Source organism: Mytilus californianus, unplaced genomic scaffold, assembly GCF_021869535.1.
Source record: "Mytilus californianus isolate M0D057914Y unplaced genomic scaffold, xbMytCali1.0.p SCAF_2, whole genome shotgun sequence".
NCBI classification, from domain to species: Eukaryota; Metazoa; Mollusca; class Bivalvia; order Mytilida; family Mytilidae; genus Mytilus; species Mytilus californianus.
In genome coordinates this window covers 61,378,291-61,402,429 of record NW_026262668.1, presented here as the reverse complement: position 1 = coordinate 61,402,429, position 24,139 = coordinate 61,378,291, and the positions used below count along the sequence as shown (strand labels likewise).

Here is a 24,139-nt window from a genome sequence, read left to right as displayed (position 1 = left end):
TTTGTGCTTTTATGAAATGCTCAGCCAGATGCTAAAAAAAATTTATAAAACGTGAGTAAATTGTATCATGTAATTACCAGTTATTTCAGGTGTTATGAATTATATTTGATTATACTCTTGCTATGAAGGAGAAGGGCATACTGTTTTACCCCTGTCTGTCCATCCGTCCAATAAAATGTCTCTTGCATTTTTCTCGGGAACTTCATATCAAAGCTTCCTAGATTTGATGGCCCCACAACAAAGTTGTCAGGGCCATATAGTTATACCCTTATCCGTCATTCTTTCATTCCATCATTCTGAGAATGTGAGTCTAGTATGATGAGTTACAGAAAGAGTTTACGTTTGGTTCCACTCCACTCTGCTCATTGTCGAGCCTTCGACTTTAGTCGAAAAAGCGAGACATAGCGATCCTACATTCCGTCGGCGTCGTCGTCGTCGTCGTCGTTGTCGTCGGCGGCGTCCACAAATATTCACTCTGTGGTTAAAGTTTTTGAAATTTTAATAACTTTCTTAAACTATCCTGAATTTCTACCAAACTTGGACAGAAGCTTGTTTATGATCATAAGATAGTATCCAGAAGTAAATTTTGTAAAAATAAAATTCCATTTTTTCCGTATTTTACTTATAAATGGACTTAGTTTTTCTGCCGGGAAATATTACATTCACTCTGTGGTTAAAGTTTTTAAAATTTTAATAACTTTCTTAAACTATCCTAGGTTTCTACCAAACTTGGACAGAAGCTTGTTTATGATCATAAGATAGTATCCAGAAGTAAATTTTGTAAAAAAAAAAATCCATTTTTTCCTTATTTTACTTTTAAATGGACTTAGATTTTCTGTCAGGAAACAACACATTCACTCTGTGGTTAAAGTGTTTAAGATTTTAATAACTTTCTTATACTATTTTGGATTTGTACCAATCTTGGACAGAAGCTTGTTTATAATCAAAAGCTAGTATCTAGAAGGAAATTTTGTAAAAAAATAAATCCATTTTTTCCGTATTTTACTTTTAAATGGACTTAGATTTTCTGCCAGGAAACAACACATTCACTCTGTGGTTAAAGTTTTTAAAATTTTAATAACTTTCTTATACTATTTTGGATTTGTACCAAACTTGGACAGAAGCTTGTTTATAATCAAATGCTAGTATCTAGAAGGAAATTTTGTTTTCTTCCAGTTAACATTACATTCAGTCTGCAGTAAAAGATTTTAAACATTTATTAGATTCATAAACTATCCTGGATTTTTACCAAACTTGGACAGAAGCTTCTTACAATCAAAAGATAGTATCAAGAGGATTATTTTTATTGATTTACTTCCTCATTTTTGTTGAGCCTGCGATTAACAGAAAAAGTAGGCGAGACACTGGGTTCCGCGGAACCCTTACGAATTTTTTTTATATTGCGGTCGTATATTGGTATGACGTTGGCGTCGTCGTCGTCCGAAGACACATTGGTTTTCGCACTCTAACTTTAGTTTGAGTGAATGGATCCCTATGAAATTTTACCATAAGGTTTAATACCACAAAAGGAAGGTGGGGATTAATTTTGGGGGTTATGGTACCAACAGTTAAGGAATTAGGGGCCAAAAAGGGGCCAAAGATAAGCATTTTTGTAACTTCCAGACATAACTTGTGTGTTGTTTTTATTGATATTTCATGTCAAAACAGAAGTGCTGACTACTGGGCTGGTGAACATTCGAGGGCGAAACGTCCACCAACAATGGCATCTTTAAAATTATTACAGTAAGAATTAAAAAAGCAGAATCGAATATTGTTTGTGCAAATGTATAGCAGCTGCACAGTTAGTTTTCATCAGCATTATTTGTTCTCTCAGAGCATCCGACATTGCAGGAAAAGTATTCATCACCTTATTAGTTCAGTCCTACAAAAACAAAACTAATTTGGTAAAATTTCCAGATTGCAATAGAGGACGTTTGAGATTTATGACAGAGTTAAAATGTCATCGAATTGAAATGAACGACCAACAAATGTATGATTGATTGATTGATTAATTGGTGTTTAACGTCATTTTCAGCACTATTGTGATTTTCCGTTGCGGTCAGTTTTTATTAGTAGAGGAAGTTGGAGTGCCCGGAGAGAGCCACCGACCTTCGGTAGAAAACTGACAATCCTAGTCAATTATAAGATTGGAGTCGAGCGCACCTGCCACGTGCGGGAGGCTATTGATACTGTAACAGCAGTTCGACTACTTAGAACAAACGGCCACCGAGGCCCCACAAATGTATGACGAACTTTACAGGCAACTACGTAATGTATATAGGTATTTTACTTATAAAGACAAGTACATGTTGAAAATTATTAAAACCAATCATAGTTGATCTTCCTTGTCACCTTGCTGGAGTAGTTTATGAGTTAACAGTACACCACTTTTGTTAAATTTTTATAATCCAAAATGAATACAAGCTCTAGCATGTATGAAGTGAGAAACATAAAAATCATAAGCTGGGGCAGAAAGTATGTTACTAGTCAATAAGTTGACACCAGGAAAGCTTACAACGATCTACAACATTACGTTTGTTACAGATCCTAGTTCTTGCTACATTCAAACGTCAAAAGCATGTTGGAAGCTATAAATGGCCCAGAATTCTGACATATTATATTGGAATCCTTTAGCAAAAACGGAATGGAAAAATGCTTTAGTGGTAAGAAGAGAAGTGTATACAGCATGTGAACGGCTCCAATATTAGAGCTCATTTGTAAGTTCCCCGCGTATGGATATTTTACACATGCATACCACCAATCGACAACATTTAGGTTCTGGGAAAATGATGGAATAACATAACCTTCATTATTCTACCATAAAAAAACCTTTCAATTTGTAACTTTTTTCCAGAATCGGTACATAATCTGCATCATTCTTATAAAAAATGTCAGGCAGTTTAACTTCTCTTCTTACCACTAAAAAGTAAAATATTAAAAATACTGAACTCCCAAGAAAAATTCAAATCGGAAAGTCCCTTATCAAATGGCAAAATCAAAAGCTCAAACACAGGGAAACTGCTATAATGAACAGGTTAGAATGTGAGCGACTCCAGCTGCAATATCATCCTGTAGGAATTCATGTGGTGATGAATATTATTCTTGTAAAATCGGACGCTGTGAATCAAAAGAGAAAACAACTGATGCTGACGAAGACGAACTTTGCTATAAAACTTGCACAAACAATTTCCGATACTGTTTTGAGACATGTGCAATAAACCCTGATTTAATGACAACCATACAAAAGCCACCATATCAAGTGAGGGAACATACGATTGACATTAACTCAATAATTGTCTTAAACGCCCCAACACAACAGACATTCACTGGATGCTTTGGACAAAGACTGATGCCAACGCTATATAATTACGTCAAATATTTATATAAAAATTATGTGGTATTGTTTTATTTATGGATTTTTATTTATAAAATGCCACGAACAGTTAAAATGTTGATCTTTACCCACACAACCTTCAATGTAAGAACGAATGGATATTTTTCTGCAGGAACTCATTTCATCCATTCTTACTTATGTTAAATAATGGAAGTATTTAATTAGATTTTACAATTTCAATTAATGATCGAAGAAAAGCATCAAGAATCAGATAGATTAAAATATTTCTCTGAAAAGATTTAGTTTATTACTGTTATCATCTACTTCATATCTTTATATTAATAGATATAGGGCATGTGTCCGTTTGTGTCGTCGTTTTAGTTGTGTCAGAAACATATATACACATAATATAGATAAAACTTGTCTTCAATTTTAAATCTTTCTAATTTCAAACTCGAGTTTCACTACCCGATAGGAAAGAGTAAAGATAAGGATGTTGCAGTACTTCTGTGGTCTATGAAACAGAACATTAAAATTCTACAGTTCAGCAGAGCATTTTACTGTACTTATGATACACGTTGTTTTTAATCAGGGTCTGTGATATTAAGTCTATAAAAAACTACAAATAATGACAGATTCATATTCAATATTTCATGACAGCAAAAATAGTGATTTCGACAACACTGTACATAATGTACGTTCATTTAGGAAATTCATGCAAAGGTTCCACAAATAATGTAATTGTAGGTCAATCAAAAATTAATCATTTAAATCCGTTTTCCACGAGACAAAATTCTACTGGCTACATATTTTTTTTTATATAAAAAAGTTGCTTTCTGATTTCTTTTTTTGGCATCTTAAATGACTATTTTTGTTCCTGATTGAATACTATAGTCAGTAGAATGTAGGACAGTAAGTCACAGGACAAAAAGTCATGGACAAAAAGTCACGGACGAAAAGTCACAATTCAGTTTTGAGATTATTTTTCTCTGAACAAGAAAACACTAATTTTAAAAATATTTTTTTGATTTTTTATTGAACTATAATATATGAAGCAACTTTGTAATTAAAATTTATTCAATAAATATCAATGATGATCAAATAATTGTTATGATAACAAAATGTCAAAGTGGTTTGGCACTTAAATGGCTTCATGGTGCCAAGAAATATATTATTTGCATGATTAAAATTTATTATATAATAATTTTTCATTTATCAAGGCTTATGAACAATTTCCTGAACTTAAAAATGAATAAATTTAAAAAAAGATATTATTTGAAGAACTTTCTCTTATATATTCAAACAATTGTCAATAAATTATTTGTGACTTTTTGTCCTATCCAATTTGTGACTTTATGTCCTGTGACTTTTTGTACTGTGACTTTCTGTCCGTTTACCCTATTCATAGTATAGCCCAGTGTTTCTGTTGAAATAAAGTTCTGGTCATGGTTAAAATAATGTCAGAATTTGTTTAGTTGTAAAAACAATTACCAAGTAATAATCCACTTAGAACTTCACCTCCGGCAAAATTCAGGTGATCGGAGGGCAATAAATTGCGTAATCGCACACCTGTGAATCCACAGTCACAACTCTAAGGAAATAATGACCGGAAAATCGGACACACATAATTTCACTGTGTAATTTAGAAGCAAACTTTAGCAAAGAAATGTTTCTTGTAATATCATGATCATTACCAGATTTTACTTTTTAGATTAAAAGAAATGCCGAAAAAAAGAAAAAAATATTTTCTCAATCAAATACATTAAAAAAAATACAACTATTTCAAGTAGTTTTTTAGAAAAAGAATTTATTTGATCTGAAATAAGTTTTCCTATTACTTTTCTTGATTAGCTATCGAGGTTATTCATCCCTGACTTGTCTACATGTTGTAGAATAATTATCGACGAGAATCTCATTCCGGGCCGCGTTTTTTAACGGGATTTCACGGATTTGCCAATCTCTGTGTATATATGTCTCTGGTTGTGTATAGCTGTCGCTTAGATTTCCATTACGAAACTTTCGTGTTGGGATTGTAACCGATCTATAAACTTGATAAATACGTGGACATTATCGAGTGCAAAATAACATTCCTTATCGCTTGTTATCAGAGACATACAATACAATATGTATTATATGTCTCTGTTGTTATAGATTCATTTTTTCAATGGATACTCCTAAAAATATTTTTTTAGAACAAACATTAATAATATGAAAATGTTTTGTCGTTAGAAATACATATATAAGTAAAAAATCTTTAATAATGTGTGTTAACGCATGCGGAAGAATATCTCAAGAACGTTTGCAATCTCCCATGCAGAGTTATCGGTCCTCGCTCTCTCTCAAGGACCGACAACTCTGCATGGGAGATTGAAAGTTTGGCGGGAAAATATGAATGCCTACTCAAATCCAATTTATTAGAAAAATCGAATTATTAAAGAAGAGTGTCCACCATGCACTTGTACTGCACTATTATCAATAAGGTAGAATAGAATGATTTACAAATGGATGAAAATTATATATACATGTAACTGTAATATACAAATATTAATATAATATATAACAACAAACCAGAGTATACTGATTTGTGTCACTTCAATATCATATTTATTACGGTGAGGTTGAATTCCCTGTCATTTATTTATCATCCACGCACGAACTTGTCTAAGAAAAAAAATTATATCTGTATATTAACCTCACTTTCAGGTATAGAGATGTGATTTTTTTTCTGAGACAAGTGCTTGTGACCATCCACAAGAACTTGTAGTCAGCCGATGTTCAGTACTGCAGTACTTTGATTATATTTAAGAACCTTGTGTAATAAGAATTTGTCATTTGATTTGCAGATAATGTTTGATGCTTTCAATCCCTAAGACATATTGGAAAAAAGTAAAAAGGAAGGAAGGACAGCAACACATACACAGAACATAATTTTTAAGAGGGAGACTCAGTTACAAAATATAACTGCAGAATTAATTTGCTGTTTTCATAGAATATGGACTAAAAACACTAATGGACTCATAAACAAGCTGTGCAAGGGAAGAGATTTAAACAAAACAACAGACACATGAATATGTTGTGCAAAACCAGAGATTTAAAAAAAACAAGAATGGACTCTGGAATATATTGTACAAAACATTTAGAGACTTGAAAAACAAAACCAAAAAATAGACTCAGGAATATGATTTGCACGACAAGAAACTTTTATTTAACAACAAAACAAGAGAATATAATCAATGATTAAATAAAAACTTTTAAGTATGAACTTTTTTATTTATAAGTTATAAAATTGAGGAGAGAAAGTCAAATATAATTTTCAAAAATGAAATGTGTAAAAGGGATATAGAGAGAGTCAGCTAGATTTTGTAAAGATAACATTTGTTCATTTTAAAACAATACTGCTTATCTTCAATGTTTGATTAAAAAATATGTTTTTTTCTTCAAAATTAAGATTTTGAAGGTCATGTTAAAATGTGAGAGCGTTAGAATTTTCATTTGTAAAGATTTATCCTGTTTCAACCATAAAGCTCATAATATTATTACCATTTTTTTAATGAGCAGTTTGACAATTATAAGACTGTCACTGCTATTTTTTTGTTTGTATTTATGATTTAAACAAGATTAATCTAAGAGGAAGGAAAAATGCAGCGTATGAAAGAGAGAAAGAGGGACTATGTAATAAAGGTCTATCCCTTTTCAGCAAAACAGCAGGTTCTTCTTTACAACTTTTTGTTATGAAATAATCAAACACCTGCCAATTTGTTTAAATTGGATAAATCTTGGATGAGTATTGAAAACTTATATTTTAAAAATGCATTTTAGACATACTCAAAATATTGCATATTAAAAATTTAGATAATAAATATTCATTTTATATCTAAATTAATCATGCTATATATTAAAGGAGCACTAGCTGTCAAATTCATGTTCACCGATTTTACTCAAATTCTCATATTTGATTTATAACCATGTAAAACATTTATCTAAACTTTTAAAAGTCTAAAATAAACAATTTACAAGGCATGGCCTCGATAATATGTAGCTTCGTTTCGTGTGTATTTTAGTCTAGACGCCATCTAATTAACTATCGAGTTGACCTCCGACGTCCTCCGATGACCATATAAGCGTTGCCATAAATATAGATATAAATAGATTAAGCGAACTCGTGCTTTTGGATTTTTCTAGTTCTGTTTAATTTCATATTATAGATTAAAAATATATGTTTATCATCGTTTTTACCTGTATAAGAATGATTTTTTGTGGATCGAATCAGTCAATCAAATGATTTACCTTTGTTTCACTTTTAATGTTGACGTTCTTTTCCTTTAAATAACTTAACACGCATAATGCATGCGTTATCCATCTCTAGCTAAGGGGTTAAATTGAAGTTCACATGAATACGGATTCAATGAGGTCGAATTATCCACTTGCAAGTGAATAGTTCATCATCAATGTTTCTTAGCTTATTTCGACAAAATTGAACCATACTGGCTGCTAAAAGCGAATAATTATTTCACTATTTCACTTTCATTTAATGATTGAACAGAAAAATCATATTTTCAATTTTTATATATCTCGTAGCTAGTGCCCCTTTAAGTATCATTTTTTTTTATGAATTCAACACGGGAAGTGTAATCCAAGTATAATGAATGAGGAGCTTATAGGTTGAAGTTATGGCACTTGAGGGGAGGGAATACACCTATTTACTTCCTAATACTGGTTGCTTCCTTTGATGAAAGTTAATTTCGTATACTTAGTAATTATGTGCATTTTTTTAAGTGTTCATCAGATGTTATCAAAATTGGCCATTTTGTAGAGCTTAGTAAAGAAAAAATGTAAAAAAGAAAAACAAAACAAAAAAGAAAAAAAAAACAAAACAAAACAAAAGATAAAAGAAACAAAAACTCTAAAAAAAAAAAGAAGAAAACACTTTAAACTTAAGATCTAGGAAATGGCAGTATGGGTTGTTCTGAAATGTATAAGTTGTATTGGATCCAAAGGTATTCTTACAACTTAAATACATCTGGTGTGTGTGTATGCGTGGTAGAGAAAGATATTTTGTGAAAGTTTATTCTCTTTCAGCCAAACAGCAGGTGCTTCTTACAACTTTTAGTAGACTGGTCTCAAATAAGTTGCCAAAACCTGCCAGTTGGTTTAGATAAGATAAATCTAGAAGTGGAAAATAGTATTTTGAGATGCTACTTTTTCTTTGATTTTTTTTTGGCTTGTATCTATGAACAAAGAATATACACTTGAATATGACATGGACCAAAATTTAATAAATCAGCTCTCATTTTTTAATGTTCTATTCTATGTGTATTATGTCATTTGTTAAACCTTTCAACACAGAAAGCAAAATCCAGGTGTGATGATAGGGGGAAGTTTATGTAATAGTTATACACCGAGGGATAGGTGTGTCTGGTTAAGAAACCTCGTCGCCCGTAGCCGGAGGGGTTTCTTATCCAGACACACCGTATCCCGAGGTGTATAACTAACTTACACCCCATTCTAAACCCTATATTTGTTAACATTGATTATTAAATGAAAAAAAAAAAAAAAACGATAGCATATTTATTGATAATATCAAACCATGATTTATAAGAATATTTTTTTATTACATGAAACCCCACTAGTAACCTTTCTTTGGTTATCTTCGTTCAAACTTTGACAAGTGAGTATATTTTAAAAATGTCAAAGTTGTTTTGCATATTCCCGTTAAATCCATGTGCTAATATGGATCAGCAGGTCAAGGTTGACTGTTTCGTGTATTCTTATTACAAACAAAAAATTACATCATGCTCCTGGGGCCCAACCATTCAAATGCATTGATCTTTTAAATAAAAGTCGGGTCCAACCCGCGGAACCCCCAACCCCGGATCGTCCACTGGGTAACAAGGGGAGGGGGGTCCGGAAGCTAGAATCCCAATTCTTTTTTTAAAGATCAATGCTTTAGAATAGAGACCATATGACTGGGATAAAAAAAATTTACCTTCAACCAAAAAAGTATTTAAAGGATTATTTTTGTACTCCATATAGATGCTTAGAATATAGCAAAGTACTCTCGACCAATGAAATTGTAGGATTGGATGCCTCTTAATTGTGAAGAATGAATGTAAATCATGTTCTTAGTAAGGGATTATCCTATTATTTGGGTCTATTTACAGTTCAAAACAAAGAGTTTCTATAAATGAGTTACAACTGCCCCGAAGCACATTTATCAGATTGAAAGGATTTATCACAAAGTGATTGAAACTGACTAAAAGTTGAATTGTGAAACAAACAAAAATCTCAAAATAAGTTGAAGTTTACTAGTGCAGTAAAATTGGTACCGTGAATGTTATAATGAAAATATTAATAACTTCAAATTACTATTAAACAATACCAAAGCAATGCAAAAAAAAGGAAAAAAAACTTTCAGATAAAAAATAACCTAAATTTTTAGGTTTCCAAAACTTTGATTAATTGATCATCGGTTGTGGAGAATAGTTATTTCCAATACATGTATTCCGATAAAAAAAAACCAGGAATTTAGTTTTGAACATATTAAAAACTTTAAAGTGCATTATTTTTGAACATTTCCCTGACATAATGAAACAGTATTTGATGTAAAAAGCCGGACCAAATTATTGGCTGTGAAATAAAACTTAGTTGTAACTCAAATGTATAAATTGATTGAAACTGTAAATAAAAAAAAGGATAATTCCTCACTAAAATATTACATGATTTACATTCATACTCACAATCATGAAACATACAATTCCTATCTTTTCTTTCTACTGTTATGTCACCTAATATCTATAACGCATTTTTTTTTTAAAATATTTCCCAAATGATAAGAAAGTCCTCACATTCCCGGCCTATCTGATCATGATATTGTGTTTGCCGAATTTGCAATAGCTTCATCAAAACTTAAACAAAAGCCTAGAATAATTCCATTATATAAAAAAGCAAATTGGAGCACAATTAAACAAGAAATAAACACTTCATATAAACATCTCTTTGAAAACCAGCAACATCTTTGTGTAAATGAAATGTGGAACTGTTTAAAGCAACAATAATAAAAGCAGTAAAAGATCACATCCCACATAAAACAACAAAAACAAAGGACGGTCACCCATGGATCACAATGGAAACAAAACGGCTCATTAGAAAAAGAGATAGACTTTATAAAAAATCAAAAAAATCCGGGAATGCATCTCTTACTAAAAAATACAAAGAGGTTAAACACCAGGTACAGAAATGTATACGAAAATCATACTGGGAATACATTGAAAGCATCATATTACCACCACAAGATGGAACAAATTTTGGCACTATGAAAAAATTTTGGACCTATATTAAACATAAAAAACTGATTATAGTGGTATTACTGAAATTAAACAAGATGGCAAACTCTTAACTGATCCACTACAAAAAGCTGGGGCACTTAACGCACAATTCCAGTCTGTATTCACACCAGCATCAAATATCTCCCATAAAGAATTTGTCAAACAGTGTAACATGCCACAGAATATTCTTTTTCCACCCATAACAAAATTAATCATAAAAACAGAAGGTATACACAAACTTTTACATAACTTTAATCCTAACAAAGCAGCAGGACCAGACGAAATTAAACCAAGATTTTTAAAAGAACTTTCACATGAAATTGCACCAATACTCACCATTATCTTTGAGAAGCCAGTTAAAACAGGTGTTGTTCCAGATGACTGGAAAACTGCCCATGTCTCTCCTGTATACAAAAAAGGCCAAAAATATAACCCTGAAAACTACCGCCCTATATCTCTCACATGTATTTGTTGCACACTTTTAGAACACATAGTAGTTAAACACATCATGACACATGCAGATAATCACAACATTTTATATCCCCTACAGCATGGATTTCGCAGAGGTCGATCCTGCGAAACACAACTACTTGAATTTATAGATGATGTCTCACTTAACATGGAAAACGGTAAACAAACAGACATTTTGGTCATGGATTTTTCTAAAGCATTCGATAAAGTTTCACATTCTCTTCTAACTAATAAGCTTCACCATTACGGGATACAGGGGAATTAAATTACTGGATACAAAATTTTCTAAGCAATCGTAAACAGGCAGTAGTTCTAGATGGGGAAAAATCTGAGTATGTTGCAGTTGAGTCAGGGGTTCCACAGGGGTCAGTTCTTGGACCAAGTCTCTTCCTGTATTATATTAACGACATTCCAACTGGTCTTACATCTACAGTACGTTTATTTGCAGACGACACAATAGTGTATTTGGCAATAAAATCAAATTCCGAAGCATCCACATTACAAAAAGATCTTGACAAACTGGCATCGTGGGAAATAATGTGGAAAATGGCATTCCACCCAGATAAGTGTAATGTAATTTCAGTCACCAGAAATAAAAACCCAATCAAATTTAACTACACATTACACAATCACTCATTAGAACATGTAACAACAGCAAAATATCTGGGGGTTACCATCAGTTCCAACCTTAAATGGGATGTGCACATAAACAACATATGCAAGAAAGCTAATAGCACCCTAGGCTTTCTAAGGAGGAACCTGAACATAAGCTCAACATCAATTAAAGAGCAAGCATATAAGTCCCTATTAAGACCATCACTAGAGTATGCTTGCTCTGTTTGGGATCCATACTTACAACAAGACATAGATAGCATTGAAAAAGTTCAAAGGAGGGCTGCGCGTCTTGTTACCAACAAATACAGAAACACCTCAAGCGTTGGTAACATCTTACAACATCTTGAATGGCGCAGCCTCTCTGACAGAAGAAAAGACTCAAGATTGGTAATGCTTTATAAAATTGAACACGAAAAGGTTGCAATACCTAAAAATATTAAATTAATCCCACAAAAAAGACAAACAAGACATTCAAATTCGAACAGCTTCCAAGTTCCATCCTGCAAAACACATTACAGAAAAGAATCCTACTTTCCAAGAACTATTACCGACTGGAACAAACTACCAGACAACATTGTAAATTGCACTTCAGTAGACTCTTTCAAATCTTCAATTTCAAAACATCAATATTAACTCAACTATTACATCATACTTAATTATACAAAGCATTTTTTTTAATTTTTTCGTATTTTTTAAAGATTGTATATATTTTAATCTATGTCTTGTTGTAAGTTTCCTCCTGTGACATAATCTTCAATTTGTTGAAGGCGGTCACTATATGGTAGAATAGAATAGAACATCACTAAAACTAATCCATAAATGACATGCCGAAAAGGGAAGTCATGCATCAATTATAAACATTGCACTGACAATGAAACTAATTGATAGATCATTTGAGCCTTGAGCACTTTACAATATTCTAAGTTTGTAAGAGAATGATAATCCCTGACTTCGTATATGTAAGAGAATGATAATCCCTTTCTTCATGAATAAGTACGAGCGTTAGCGAGTACTTATGAAGTAAGGGATTATCATTCTCTTACAAACTTAGAATATTGTAAAGTGCTCAAGGCTCAAATGATCTATTCAAGAATTAGTTTCATTGTCAGTGCAATGTTTATAATTGATGCATGACTTCCTTTTTCGGCATGTCGTTTATGAATTAGTTTTAGTGATGTGAGGACTTTCTTATCATTTGGGAAATATTTTTTTTTTAAAATGCGTTATAATAGATATTAGGTGACACAACAGTAGAAAGAAAAGATAGGAATTGTATGTTTCCTGATTGTGAGTATGAATGTAAATCATGTAATATTTTAGTGAGGAATTATCCTTTTTTTATTTACAGTTTAAATCAATTAATACATTTGAGTTACAACTAAATTTTATTTCACAGCCAATAATTTGGTCCGGCTTTTTACATCAAATACTGTTTCATTATGTCAGGGAAATGTTCAAAAATAACGCCCTTAAAAGTTTTTAATATGTTCAAATTAAATTAAATTCCTGGTTTTTTTTTATCGGAATACAAATTTTACTGCACCAGTAAACTTCAACTTATTTTGAGATTTTTGTTTGTTTCACAACTCAACTTTTAGTCAGTTTCAATCACTGTGTGATAAATCCTTTCAATCTGATAAATGTGCTTCGGGGCAGTTGTATCTCATTTATAGAAACTCTTTGTTTTGAACGGTAAATAGACCCAAATAATGGGATAATCCCTTACTAAGAACATGATTTACATTCATTCTTCACAATTAAGAGGCATCCAATCCTACAATTTCATTGGTCGAGAGTACTTTGCTATATTCTAAATGCATGGAAGTATTATAATTATATTGGTCAATATAATACTTCCATGCTTCATGATAAGTACTCGCTAACGCTTGTACTTATTCATGAAGAAAGGGATTATCATTCTCTTACATATACTTATTGGAATTTCCTAAAATGTGTTTTTTTAATATCATGAAACAATTTGAAGTGAACACTATTAGTAATTTCTTATGTTCATAATCAATTTCTATTGTTACGAATAACAATGGACTTTGTTTGCGGGATGTAGAAGCAGGGGTTTCCAGAAACCCCGCTCGTCACACCCAGTGGTCAAAATCCATTGTTTTTCGTAACAATAGATCTATTCAATTTACACTTGTTTCAGAAATAGAAACTATGAAGTATAACAATAGAACTGGGGTGTAAGGAAAGGGGAAGGAATACACCTATTTACCTCCTTATTCTGGTCGCTTCCTTTGGTGAAAGGTAATTAATTAGACGTTAATAGGAGCACATCAGATGTAATAAAAAGTTGCCATTTTGTAGAGCTTAGTAAAGAAAAAAAAAGTAAAAAAAAAATGTAAAAAAAAAATTCCCCCCCCCCCCCCCAAAAAAAAAATATGAAAAAACTGTAAACTAAGTTCTAGGAAATAGCAGTATGGGTTAGTTTGAAATTTAATGATTTTTTTTGGATATAAAATTATTTTTATTGTACTTTAAATTCATCTGATTTGCATATGTGATAGAGAGAGAGAACACGACTTTGTTAAGGTTTATTCTGTTTTAATCTTAACAGCAGGTGGCTCTTTCATCTTACTGTAGTCATCTCTTATAAGCAATTTTCAATATAGATACCAAAACCTGTCAGTAGATTAAGATTGAATAAATCTAGAAAGAGGGTAAAGTATTTTTAATTTTATTGAAAGTACTAAAATAATTACACATTGTTCCTTAATTTTCATCATTTGGATTAGATTAATTTTGTTTTATTATAGACATTTTTCAAAATAAGTTGTTAGATGCCAGAATGTGGAGAACATGATATTTAATTTTAAAAAACATTTAAGTGTTTTTTTTTTAAATTCAAACTTATTTGCTAATAATTTTAAAATATTACAATTTTGACAAATATTTTCAATGGAATGAAAAACAGCTATTATCTCCCTTTATCAAGATCACTTTTTATAATAAAAGAACACATGTATAAGAAAACAAAAATGTTTTACTAAATTTCTGAATTTGCAGTAATTGTACTCTTCACGGCATTTTTTACTCATAACAATTTTTCAACACTTTAACTCATGTTCTTTTCTTAATAATTTTTTGTTTACACATGGATAATATACTGCTTTGTTTTTTTTTGTCTTTGTATGCCAAGACGTATGTTTTTAAAAATAATGTACTCTTTTTGTATTACAGAGTTGCAATCAAACCATTCATTCTGATTACCATTCGTTATATATATATTACCAGTTATAAAATTTACTTTAAAAAATGCAGTCTAGCTGCTATGTTGATATGAAATAAATGAAGGCTTTTTGTGTGCATGATTATTGAAATAATAATATTCATTAATAAATATTTATATTGAAAATTAGCAATGATGGCTTGTTTTCCTATTATATCCCTACTCTAAGAGTTAGGGCTATATGGCATTCACCTTGTCGGTCCCTCTGTCTGCCAGTTTGTCCAACAAACATTTGTCACAATTTTATTTAAAATTATTTGGTGTTTAACCATTCATCCTCTTTTCTTTGTTCGTGGTCCATTGAAAGGCATTTTTCCCTAGTTTACATGTTTCTTGATGGGTAAAATTATCAGGACCAACTCAAACTGAAGATGAGTAACAGTAATATGCTTTAGCATCTACACATGATTTCTGTAAAGATTAAGCCTGGACTCGCACAGTTATGGTCAAAATTGACACTAAAATGTAAAGGTTTGATCATGTCAATGTTTGTCACAGGATCAGAATCCTATCACTCAGTTATAAGGTCAGTTTTGTGAGTCATTTGAAATTCAACTGCTGAACTTGCATTTTCGACATTTTGCTTTGTTCATATAAAAGCTGTTGAATAATGTTCTATCCCAATTTACATCTGATGGAACCAGTCTTGTCACTAGCCTTTCAACTTAATGTGAGTCTGAAACCTGGTCACGGCAAGGGTTCAACTCAGATCTTGATCAACAAGGATTGGGCGATATTTCCTGCTAAAGATTGGTGGTTCTCCTTGGGTACTCCATCTTCCTCCACCAAATATAAACTGACTGTCATATATAGCCAGGATTACTGAAAGTGCTGTTAAGTACCAACAAACTTATCGACTAGTTTTGTATTTATTGAGGGAAATAAAAAGAAAGTCAATTTTTTCTTGATTATTTCCTGCAATAATTTGCTTCATGCTGAATAGATTGGTTGATGTTTGCCTAGGTCCAGTGGCAAATATTTCATGCATGTTCAAGACGAACGTTGAATTGAATCTGAATTGGGGGAAATCGTTTGTTTTTTAGTCATATTACATGGAGAGTGGAAGAATGTCGTGTTTACTGAAAGACGTGCTTTCGTTTAAAAGTGAAAACATCTAATAAGCAGCATGTAATAACACTACAGCATACATTATTTGTGCATGGTAATTTTTTCTGTTTAGCATTGTCTTTGATTTTGTTTTAAAGATGAGCAGTTTTGCATTTAGGCTAGCTAATAAAGCTGTCAATTACAAGACTAAAAATTGTGTAGGAAAATGTTTGGCAGTATGTTCACTATAAAGAAGTTTGCAGCTCATTAGAGGTATTGTTTGCACAGAATGACAAAAACATCTTGATTTTAGTACATTCTGGTCCCATGTTACGACAAATAAACTGAAATTATTCCATAAATTTGAATTTTTAGACAAGACACCATATAATTGACGTGTAGAAGTAAAATATTTTCCAGGAAGCATTATTGTATGTGATATATAATCCACTAGAGACATTTTAGAATGATTTTTGTTGAGCCTGCGAAATTTATTTCGCGAAAGCGAGACATAGCGATCCTAGATTCATTCGTCATCGTCAGCGTCGTCAACATTTAGGTTCAGTCTATGGTTAAAGTTTATTTGACATCAATTACTTTGTCAAACCTACATGGAATTCGAATTTGATGAAATTTGGACAGAAGCTTGTTTATGACCAACATACAGTATCCAGAGCAAAATCTTGAAAATATTTATTTTCATTTTTCGGTATTTTACTGATAAATGGACTTAGTTTTCTTTACATTTAACAAATAGATACATTCTGAGGTTAAAGTTTGTTACACATCAAATACTTTGTCAAAACTTCATAGAATTTTATGAAACTTTTTCATGATTAAGAGATATATATATATATAATGTCTGAGCACACTTTAGAAAATATATTTTCATTTTCAGTATTTTTCTGATAAACTTTTTTTACAATTAACATTTACTGACAGTCTGGGAATAATTTTTTTTGACATGATAAGTTTGTTATCCTTCATGGATTGTTATGAAACTTGAACCGAAGCTAATCTTCAAGACCAAGAAATAGCATCTAAAGAGAAAGTTTAAATCTTTTTTAACACTGTATTTTACTGATAAGGGAGCAACCATTTAACTTCAAAAAGGGGGGGGGGGGGGGGGGGGGGGTTATCGGGTTTTTTGTCTGAGTCAGAAATTTTTTTCTCGCGCAGAGCGCAAATGTTTTTATTAGGTTTTAGACGCTATCAATCAAATGATTTTTTTTTCAAAATTTAACACTATAAGGTATGGGGAAAATCTGGATTCAGAATATTTTTTTTTGTCATCTGCTTGACCACAATATTTTTTTCATCAAATTGGGGATCAGAATATTCAGCAATTGTAGGCGAGACACACCGTTCCGCGGAACCCCTTACAAATTTGTTTCTTTATGAAAACTTACTGTGTAAAAAAAATATGAGGAATATTGCTTATGACAAGTCAATGATATTTGGTATTTAGTTGCATTAGCATTAGCATATCTTATTTCCAAGGAAATGTACATTCATTCATGGTTCATTGACCTAGAATATTAAATATATTTTACATGTTCATAAATTGGTATTCTGATTTCAACATTTTACTATCAAATTACTAAGAGGCGAGACATATCTCTGTGTCAACAGTTTTTAATAATTTATAATTGGATTTTTATAAAAAAAAAATGTTTTTTTACCCACTGCTGCGAATACTAAACATAAACTTAATAATGCAATCAGGTACTTTCTATAGTATAGAAAGTCACTGAGTGATGCAATTCATATACCATCGATTTCTCTTATCTAAAAATGTAAGTCTTGATACAGAACTTTTCTGTAGCATTTGGTTGACTCTTGGTCAATATGTTATGTCTCCCAGGTTTATAATGCAATCAGGGACTTTCTATAGTATAGAAAGTCCCTGATGCAATTCATATACCGTCGATTTCTCGTATCTAAAAATGTAAGTCTTGATACAGAACTTTTCTTTAGCATTTGGTTGACTCTTGGTCAATATGTTATGTCTCCCAGGTTTACTATGACAATTATTTCATTCTACTTATTTTATTATGTTACTTCTAGTTTGTATTTTTCCATCCAAGTTCGTTGTTTTTATACATATGTTCACATGACACATCTCTCTTGCAATCTTCTATGAAATATAAACAGACGAAATAATGGACGTCGTCTTCTATTATCTTTTGTGAAAAGTAATATTGGTTTTCGGGGGAACCTTTTAGACATTTTTTATGGTGAAGGTAGAAAAGGTCAAATAAATATTTAATGAGACAGACGACCGAACCAGAAGAATAAGCTGAACGAAGTATGTGTTCCTTCGGCTTAAAATAACTTCTGTCCAAAGCTACAACAGCTTAATTTAAATCTTTGTATACCCCCTTTTTTAAACTGTAAAGACAGCCCCCAAAACGGGCCCATAAAACCAGTAAACAAGACAGACAGTGAGACAAACAGTCACAGGTATAAAAGATAATTTTACTATTTTTAGTTATGAAAATTTATCATTTTATAAGAAATACATTAAAAATCGCTTGATACCTAACCGTTTTTGGGTTGATCTCCTAGGAAGTTAGGATATTGTAAAGAGCCAATTTACATGTACATATTAACATGATTAAGGTTCATCATAACAGATGGACAAATATGGCTATTTACACCTCAAAAACTACTCTGTGTAGAGACCTAACTGTGCAGTTTGGAAAGTTTTAATGTCTGGCATCCACTAGATATATAAGATGTAAATGCATTTTGTGTTTCAGACATGTCAGAAAGATGAAATAATTTCTGGATTTCGAGGAGCATTTTTTTTCGTTCCTGCAGAAGGTGTAAAAATAAACAAACTCCTGAATTGCATTTGATTATGTCCACTCAGTTACACTCTTTAACTCACCTGTAGTTGTGTAGATATCTATTGTCCATGCCAATCAAGGACAATCAATGCAATACAAAACAGTTGTTACCTGAGAGGGAGCATCTCAAAGTTGTAACCCAACTTAGTTTATTTTTACACCTTCTGCAGGAACGAAAAAAAATGTCCATTAAGATCCAAAAAAGATTTAATCATTCTGAAATGCAAAATGCATTCAACTTTTATATATCTAGTGGATGCCGGGCTTTAAAACTTTACCAACTGGACAGGTAAGTCTGTACTCAGAGTAGTTTTTGAGGTGTAAATACGCCATATTTGTCCATTTGTTATGATGAACCTTAAGGCAGTTGGTTGCATGCATGGTGAACCGAATACAAACATGACAAATACAATTTAATTTTATCTAAATTTATACTGGTCCAGTACCACTTACCATTAGAAATTAACAGTTTTTCTCAATTTTTTTTTTAGGCATTAGCTATGATTACCTGCAAAGAGTAACAATAAAAAAAAAATATTGTTACTTCAGAGATTTATTCAGTAATTGCCGAAAAATATGTCTCCGGAAAGGGACCCGTTTTCATACAGGGAAATTGCAGGTCATTTATTATTGTTACATGTACCTGCAAAATTTTACATAAGCAAATTATGTCTTATTTTTGTGTGTATCATCAGGCTTTTTTGTACTGCCTTCTAATAGGTTGTTTTACATATTTGACCTGCCTTGACATTTCTAGGCTTATGGAGGTGCAACGTCATTTCTTCGATATAAACGTCTTTAACAATGAACCTAATGTCAAATAATGTATTGTCTTTATTGGAGTTTGTTTTTATACCAAATTTAGCATCTGGGTATTTTTTGTAGCAATAAATATGAAATATAATATATAGTCTTTTGCGAAAACATAAAATTAATCTTATTAGGCAACATGAAGTTGGAACATTCTGCATATTTAACTTCTTTACATCTTTGTCTCAAAAATGTGAAAAGCTTATTAAAAAAAATTTCTGCTCTCAAGGTGAGCTTACCAAACCAAAGACATGGTTTGCTATAATTCTTTATGATAATTTATATATTAACCACTGTATTAACATTGATTTCTCATCCTTGATATGACATTGGTTTCTAATAAATAAAAGTCAATTCTTTTGAATACATATAAACATATCAGGAACTCTATATATTTTATTGGGATGAAAATGCAAGTTTTTGTTAGGACCACTGAATTAACAAAACAGACGATGCTTTTGTCTTTAATTGTATATGATTTATTAGGACAAGGGGATTCATTGAAAAAGATACACATTTGATACAGCAAATCCCATATATATCCAGATATAAATACCAAAGCAGAAACAATAAAAGACACAAGAGTGTGTATATAAATATTTGCATATTATTTGTAAATTTATTTTAATTTTTTGGTTGTAGGCTGTTGAAATTATATAAACATTTATGGATTCCGGTTTTAGAGCTTGACATATTTTGTGGAAACTTGTCAATTGTAAAGTTGAAGAACTCTAGATGTCTTTTGATTATTTGTGTTGTTGGCTTGCTGTCTCATTGACGTTTACCTAACATCTCCTTTTATTCATGACAAAAAAAAAAAGGTTTCTGGGTATTTCGTTTGTTTTCTTTAAGATTTCTATTTGTAATTGATATAAGCCATATTGCAGTATTTGCGAAAGAAGGTTTAACCATACATATATATCTTAGTACCATTTTTGTTGCTTTCAATTGAAAAAAAGCTGCAAGGTCTCATACGTCTATCTTAATTCCCCTTCATTTGAAATGCTCTGTACTTGAGTAAATTGGTACACATGTTCTTATTTTAGTTGAAATTTTTTCACTGTTCAAAATGTTTTTATGTTCTACCGCCATTGAAACAAGTGGAATGATCATGCAAGATAATATGCTTTGGGATCCAAATGAAAATAACTTGTTAACGTGGGTTAAATAAAAACAATAAAGAACTTGACAATGGTTATATCTACCAAATTAAGTCAAACTTTGAAATAAAGAGAGTTGACCATTGCTTAGTTCTAAATTTATGGTATTTTATTTCTATCATTACTTATGAAATATCATTTTTATTCTAATAATGTCACTCTTTTAGAATTCTTGTGGAGAAAAATAAGATAGACCATTTATCAAAATTAAGAGAATATAGATAAAGAAATGTGAAGTATGTTTCGATGAGACAGCACCCCAACAACACAGAAAAACCAAAAGTCATATCTAATCTAGTATACATTGGATTTAATGAAAAAGAATAAAGAACTGCAAAATAAATAGTAAATAATCATGATAATGCAAACTGAGTGGTTACCATGGAAACTTAATTCAAAGTGCAATTACCATCATGACCATATTCTTTTGGAATGAGCTTTTTTTTTAAAGTGGGAAATCAATAAGAAACCAATAGATTACTTCATGAATAAAATTAAATAATTAAATTCCATTGTCGGTGATATACTTAAAGACCTGTATTGTACTTTATTTTAAAGAATATGTCAAAATAACTTGACAGGGTGATATTTATTAGTCTAAACTTAATAAATATGCAAAAAATCCATTTGAGCCAAGGTATCTCCATATGCCTCTAAGTCGTGCCCAGTCACATATTTGATCAAATTTATATGCATTTTTTTATGCCCCCGCCGTAGCGGAGGGGGCATTAAGTTTTACCCTTGTCCATCTGTACGTATGTACGTACGTACATACCAAAATTGGTTTCCGTTCTCTAACTTTAGTTTGTCTCAACCAAATGTTACGAAACTTATACACAATGTTTATTACCACAAAACACAGATCAACTTTGAATTTTGGTGGCGTCACTTTTACTGTTCTAGAGTTATGCCCCTTTACAAATGGAAAAATTGCTGAAATTATCGTTTCCGTTCTCTTTCTTTAGTTTGCCTCAACCAAATGTTATGAAACTTATACACAACGCTTATTACCACAAAACACAGATCAAGTTTGAATTTTGGTGGCGTCACTTATACTGTTCTAGAGTTATGCCCCTTTACAAATGGAAAAATTGCTGAATTTTCGTTTCCGTTCTCTAACTTTAGTTTGCCTCAACCAAATGTTATGAAACTTATACACAATGCTTATTACCACAAAACTCAGATCAAGTTTGAATTTTGGTGTCGTCACTTTTATTGTTCTAGAGTTATGCCCCTTTACAAATGGAAACATTGCTGAATTTATCGTTTCCGCTCTCTAACTTTAGTTTGCCTCAACCAAATGTTATGAAACTTATACACAATGCTTATTACCACAAAACCCAGATCAAGTTTGAATTTTGGTTGCGTCACTTATACTGTTCTAGAGTGATGCCCCTTTACAAATGGAAAAATTGCTGAATTTTCGTTTCCGTTCTCTAAATTTAGTTTGCCCCAACCAAATGTTATGAAACTTATACACAATGCTTATTATCACAAAACTCAGATCATGTTCGAATTTTTGGTGGCGTCACTTTTACCGTTCTAGAGTTATGCCCCTTTACAAATGGAAAAATTGCTGAATTTTTCGTTTCCATTCTCTAATTTTAGTTTGCCTTAACCAAATGTTATGAAACTTATACACAGTGCTTATTACCACAAAACACAGATCAAGTTTGAATTTTGGTGGTGTCACTTTAACTGTTCTAGAGTTATGCCCCTTTATAAATTGAAAAATTGCAAAATTTTTATTTTCTTCTAAATATTAAGTAATTTTTAAATTGGAGTTATCTTCCTTTGTCCATGATTATAGTTGAATCAACTACAATCAATGCTTTATACAATGCAATGTTTAATTTTGACTTCCACTGATAAAACACAGATCAAGTTGAATTTGGGTAGTGTCACTTTAATCATTATTGAGTTATGCCCCTTTATAAATCGAAAGATTGCAAAATTTTTAGTTTCCATTCTGTAATTAAGTTTGCCCTAACCAAACATTATGAAACCTATACACAATAGTCATTACCACAAAACTAAGATCAAGTACAAATTTTTTGTTTCCTTTTTCTAACTTTAGTTTGCCTCAACCAAATGTTATGAAACTTATACAAAATGCTTATTACTACATAATACAGATTGAGTACGAAATTTGGTGGCGACACTTTTACCATTCTACACTTTTACCATTCTTGAGTTATGTCCCTTTATAAACACAAAAATTGCTGAATTTTTCGTTTCCGCTCTCTAACTTTATTTTATTGAACATAGCAATAATAAATGGAAAGCACATTTATACATATTTAGAATTCTTTTAGCTATTTATTTTGGTGGCACAAATGCAAAACGCCTGGTGGCACTTCCTGCATATCCAGTATGTATCCATAGGTGGCATTTTGATGCCAACACATTTACGGTGGTACCACTCTAGACACCCGTTGTTAACTATAGATCCATATCTTTGCACGTCTATTCCACACACTAAACATTTCCATTCTGAATACACCAGTTTCGAGTTGTTTTTAATAATGTAAGTGAATTAAGTGTAATCAAAGTCATTGAACAATCTGTTCTTACTATGATGTAATAGCATATGCATTGTTTCATTTACAGAACAGTGCATGAATTCGAAAGTCAACTATAGACAGTTGTTTTACTTGACCCCCTTTTGCAAAAATCAACGTCATTTTGGCTAGTTATATTAAATTCTAAAAAATGTAATAATTTCAAAAATCTAAATACAGAAAACGTATTTATTTGGCTTCTTTCTTGTTAACAAGAAGATATATGCAACACATACTGTGGCTTGGCTTGGTTATAAATGTTTTATAAGAAAACAACTGCTATAGTTAAACCCATATTATCATCAGCATTATCATTATTGTTTCTTTACTTATGTCTATTTGTAATCATTTTTTTATGTAACATGCCCTTTATTAGATGATAATTGATTTAATAAAGAATTTCGTATTCGTATTTGTCAATGCATCTGAAAGTTTGGCTATAATGTTAATGTTTTTACATCATAATTTAATTCATGTAATTGTTTAAATTTTTTTCGCAGATTGCTCTCGATCAGAGCCTGTCTGAATATATTTTGCAGATAACAATAAAAAAGACTCCAATATATTCATACTTTACTGACCTGTTGTCATCCATCATTGATACTTTTTACAAATTCCATTTATACTGATTAAATGTCTATATAGTTTATTCCTTATCATTTATTATGGGGCCTGATCGACGTGGAGCCGGATCGACGTGGGCCGGATTGACTTGGGCCG

At 31.5% G+C, this 24,139-nt stretch overlaps 1 protein-coding gene across 1 annotated transcript in view; it reads left to right on the top strand.

Annotated features, from left to right (window-relative positions):
• Positions 1–18,266: 18,266 nt before the first annotated feature.
• Positions 18,267–24,139, top strand: part of LOC127730165 (uncharacterized) — a 31,466-nt gene continuing 25,593 nt past the window's right edge. Inside the window, exon 1 of the mRNA XM_052238420.1 lies at positions 18,267–18,344. The gene's annotated coding sequence lies outside the window, so the exon portion shown is untranslated. The remainder of the gene's footprint in view (positions 18,345–24,139) is intronic.